Raw genomic sequence first — 5075 nt, 5'->3', positions numbered from 1 at the left:
TTCTCTGAACTGGCTTGACTTGTGATTTCTTGATTGCATCTTGATTGCTAGCAACATCCCATTTGGATTGACACCTTAAGTACTACAACACATAAGGTTAATTGAACCTGCTATGACACACAAAAATCCTAGTATCAATAACATAGACCAAAATTGACCTAGGTATAAACCAATCTAAACCAGTAGCTAACCGATATAAACTAAAAATCCTAATCTGCAATGAAGCTGCGAATATTCGCCAGACCAGGACCACCGGCGAGCCAGAAAGACAGGAGTCAAACAGAGAAGGTGACACAGGACCATCACCATCCCGCCACCGTAGAGTTGTGAAGAGAAGGAAGAAGAAACCAATCTAGCAATCCGGAAGCCATAGTTCAGTCTGATAGATAGAGCAGTAGGGAGTAGATCTAAAAAGCCATCTACGGTGGCTTCGCCTTGCCTTTTCGGTGGTAGACCTCCCCCGTCAAACCACCAGCCATGACAAAACCTCCTGCGTCACCAGGCACCAGCCGTTCAGATCTAACCGTCGTATCTTTCTCATTCCTAGCCGAGAACTTCTTTCTTCTAACCTCATAGCCACGCCGCCGGTAGAGCTCTTACCGGAAGTTTCCTACGGAAGCTTCTCCTCGCCACAAACTCTCTTGATTTCGATCTGGTGACCTCGCCGGTAGGTGTATTGGACTGCTGATGAAGCGCCATGGACTAGTAGTTCCTCTTCAACATCGGAATCGCCGGAGGAACTTTTCACTCGGTGCACGGAGTCGTGATCAGAAGAAGAGAAAGGAGGAGAGAGGAGAGAGCCGCAAGTAGATCTCATGCGCTCACCTCTCTAAAAATGTTAATGAAATTCTGTCCCCTTGTCCCTTCGACTTATTATTTATTCTCTTAAGTATTTTCTTCTTTCGGGTTCTGGAGACCTGAACCAACACAAGAAAAAAAAAAATAACTCGAGCTTATGTACCCTGAACATTCCCTTGATCTAATCATTGCTTGAGGTTTTATACCTAAGAGAAGTTCTTTGAGCAAAGGACACATGATCTTTGTCACCATCCATTGTTACCACAAACACTTATTCTCTACGTAATCCTTTTTATCATCATCTCCTTTAAAGATCTCGTTGATTATTTGGTATGAGCTGAAAACAGACCAAAGATGATACCATAAAATAATACAAAATGGAAGGAAATTGAACATATGGACTTACCAGTTAACATCCTCTAAAAAGGACTTGCAGCCAAGGTAAGAGTGACCTCTAAATCATCAAGAAGCTGAAGTGAGTTTTATTATTAAATTACTCAGCAACAATCTATGTCTTACAGGAAAATTGATTTAAGGTACCGCCGTTTTGGACAATCAAGCGGCCATCATCGTTACCGCCGTTCATAAAGGCAAAGCTCATCATCATCGGCGCCGGAGCTCATCGTTCGTCTTTACCGTCGTTTATTAAGCCGGAGCTCATTGTTCTTCGTTGCCGCCGTGGAGCTCACCGTTTGTCGTTTCCGCCGTTCATTAAGACGGAGCTACCATTCATTGTTGTCGCCGCTCATTATGGCATAGCTCATCATCGCCATTGTCGCTGTTCATTAGGATGGAGCTCGCCATCGTTGTAACAGCCGTTCATAAGTCGAAACTCATCATCTAATTTACTGTACTGTCTTCTTCATCTGATCTTTTTTCATCAAAAAATAATAATAAAATGTCTCAATTCTCAGAAGGTTAATGATGTAATCTAACAAAGGCAAAAAATGCCTATACTGAGAAGCACGGATAGAAATGCCTAAATATACAATACCCATGAAAAATAATGCTTTTCTCGTAAATAACTCAAACCCTAAACCATAAACACTAAACCCTACCTCCTAAAAACTATACGTTAAATATAAAATTGAGAATCCAAACAAAAACATAAATTCTAAGGATTAATTTAACAAATTATAATTGTGTAAAAGAGTATAAAAATGAAAATATTCAAAAAAAAAGGATATTTTTGAAAAGGGTTCTAGAAAAGGTATTTATAACCAATTCTCATTTTAAAATAGGAAAACATTTAATTCAAAATTATATTTGGTATGTTAAAATTGTTTTTTATCAAAGAAAAAGAAACAATATTATCTTTTACAAAATCGATGGAGTATCTAGGCATGGACATAAAATCCGAATCCGAAAATCCGAACCATATCCAAACCGAAGTAAGCAGATTAAAACCAAACAGATATTAAGGAAATAACCGATCGATTCTTGGCTTTCATTATTTTGGATATCGGATATTATCCGATCCGAACCAGTAGATATCCAAATATAACCGAACATATAAGAAATAGTATGATATTTCGATAAATATGCCTCATATCTTTTATGTATTTATATGGTTTTATGAGAACCTTGTCGTTTATTTAATTTTTATCTTTTTTTTTTGTTTTAATACTCTTATGGTTATTTGGGTACAATAAGATTAAAAAGTATTCGAAGAAAACATTGTCCAATAACTTTTGGTTTAATTTTGGTTATTAACAATCATATCCGAACCGATCCGAAATCCGAATTATCCGAACCGAAACCAAACCAAATTTTATAAATACCCGAATGAATGTTAGAGTCAATATCCAAAAAAAACCGAAATCCGAAAAGTCCGAACCTAGAATCCGATCCGATATATGAACGCCCAGGCCTAGGAGTGCAATGATTTTATTTAGATTTTTTTTGGCTAAAAACTTAAATTGTTGGACACACTTGCTTTCACTATAAATAAAAAGAAGCAAGTGTTGGATACTTCCACGATGGTATGCTTTTTTTTTTTGATAAGGAAGAGTTTACTTCTTTTGTATTGGTGTTAATTCCACATACTCATAATGGTGTTGCGCACAAACTGGCCCGACGAGTTTGGTGTGAACTTCGTTTGATTACCTATGTTAACAATGTTCCTTCGTATTGGTTTGATTGAGTCTATCTAGTTTGTTGTTGTCAAAAAAAATAAAAAATAAAAAAAATATTATCTTTTACAAAATGGATGGAGTATCAATTGAGAAACAATATTATCACTTCCTCTCCTTTTTTTTTTTATAATTGTAAATGCATATAAATAAAGTTCGATTATTGTAACATTGCTACTAAATTCGTGGGATAGATGCAGAAATTAGTTTCAAATGGAAGATGATGATGATTACTTAACAAAGGTAATAATCTTTTTTTTTAAAATCTAAATTAAAAGTTGAAAAACTAACATTAATTGAAATTTAATTTTGCAGATGATGTTTAAAAATATAATGTCGATTATACTCTACACTATAAGTCTTTTTCAGCAAGCCTAAAAATATTTTCTCTAAATTAATCTCATTATTTAGTTTTCTAAACGACTTCCTCAATACTATTTCACTAATATATAATTCTTTTATAGAAAAACGTTTGATGCTGAAACCTTTAATTTGTTTAACATTTTGGAAACAATATGGTAAATTTTAAATATCCTAAATATTAAAAAAAATTATAAAAGAAAATTTAAATACTTGCTGGTGTGATAGAGTGGGTTTGCAGTTTATACTAATATGATTTTTTACGGGTTGTCTACATAAAATATTTTAGTCTGAAATGCAACAAGTTAAACGAAAGATGTTATGCAATCTATCATTTCATTACTTTGAATATTATATAATTTTAAACAGTGAAAGTATAGTTATACAATCTTAAAACTAACAATCAACATACAGTTATTTAATTTTAAACACTAAACAAAACAAACAAAATTGATAAATATAATTTAAAATTTAAAAATTCTAGTTAAAAAATCTTCCTGCAGTTTACCGCGGGTTAAAATCATAATGAATTGCACATATATTTGAGGTTCAGTCAATGACAATTTATAAAACTTAGTTTATCATCTCAAAATTGTGATGATGACAAGAGAAGAACCCAAAACCATTACACATCAGGATTCAGAAACAAAATTCCATTAAAATTTGTTTTTAATCATCATACATAGATTTAAAATCTAAACTTAATCAAAAGAGTAAAAAGAAACACAAACCTTATTCACACGCTTGAACAATTTTTTTTTATCTTCTTCTCTTCCTCTATCATCTTTTCAAATTTGTTGACAAAAAGTAAAAAAAGAAAATCTGCAAATCCATATTTGGGACTGAGAGCGAAAGAGAGAGAGAGTAGAAGCTGACAGAAAAGTTTTTAAGTTTAGTATGTAACATTTAGTCAATGAATGGTTGAGATATATTCTGAGAAAAATATTGAACGATTGAGATTAAAATTGAAATCGGGTCAGGTTACCGGGTAAAAAAGATATGCATGTTTATCCGAATTTAGGTAGAAATTAATTGAAAAAATTACCCTCGGCAATAAATCTTTTTTTTTTCTACTCTTGAAAGTCTTTACAAAACTATGGTTAGTTTTATAAACGTGTTTTCAATTAACAGTAGGGATAGGTTTGACAGCAATCGATAATGATGGGAAAAAGAGATTTTATCTCCAAGTATAGTGATTGGTGAGATTATATATATATACAAACCGGGTTTAGACTATACTAATAATCACGGAATTTATCGACTACGTTAAACAGAGACCAAAATGATGTTTTTGAATCTTGGTATGTTTGTTACGTTCCGTAGGCGTGAAACCTCAGAAACTCTAATTCTTACTCAAAAATTTGTAGAGGTGACATGCCATGAAGACTTGCTGATTAAGGTAACCTGTGAGAGAGCTATTAGTATAATGCCTTTTATGTTCCTTCTGATCTGAGCTTGCAAGTTTTATTCACAAATTATGAAACCTAAAACGTTTGAGAATCTTCGTCCTAATCTTCCACAACCCAACTCTTCGTGGCCATCTTTTTAGGACGACTACTTTCTTCTCTTTCTTCTTCTTCTTCTTCTTCTTCATCAGGATCCAAGCCCGGTGATGATACAAAACTAGCATTTTGAGGGGATGACGTTTTCTCTGAATCATCTTCTCACTCTTGTCTTAAATCATCCTCGTTAACACCAATGTTATTGTTCTGTGTCTCCGTCTCTTCTTCCTGGTTTCCTCCATCTTCGCCTCCTGCAGGAGTATCTGCATCTTCAATTATTTTA

At 33.9% G+C, this 5075-nt stretch overlaps 3 long non-coding RNA genes across 3 annotated transcripts; 1 reads left to right on the top strand and 2 right to left on the bottom strand.

The window, feature by feature from the left end:
* Window positions 1–1143, bottom strand: LOC147922826 (uncharacterized). Its single transcript, XR_763044.3, has 2 exons — window positions 1005–1143; window positions 1–917 (listed from the first exon to the last, which is right to left on the bottom strand). It is a non-coding gene; the product is annotated as an uncharacterized LOC147922826 (long non-coding RNA).
* Window positions 905–1714, top strand: LOC147922825 (uncharacterized). The gene is made up of 2 exons (XR_015589195.1): window positions 905–1239; window positions 1320–1714. It is a non-coding gene; the product is annotated as an uncharacterized LOC147922825 (long non-coding RNA).
* Window positions 1266–4187, bottom strand: LOC104760894 (uncharacterized). Its single transcript, XR_763045.2, has 2 exons — window positions 4022–4187; window positions 1266–1669 (listed from the first exon to the last, which is right to left on the bottom strand). It is a non-coding gene; the product is annotated as an uncharacterized LOC104760894 (long non-coding RNA).
* Window positions 4188–5075: the final 888 nt, after the last annotated feature.

Source organism: Camelina sativa, chromosome 18, assembly GCF_030686135.1.
Source record: "Camelina sativa cultivar CO46 ecotype springtype chromosome 18, ASM3068613v1".
NCBI classification, from domain to species: Eukaryota; Viridiplantae; Streptophyta; class Magnoliopsida; order Brassicales; family Brassicaceae; genus Camelina; species Camelina sativa.
Note: the sequence above shows the minus strand (reverse complement) of the source record. Positions and strands in the feature narration are given on the sequence as shown.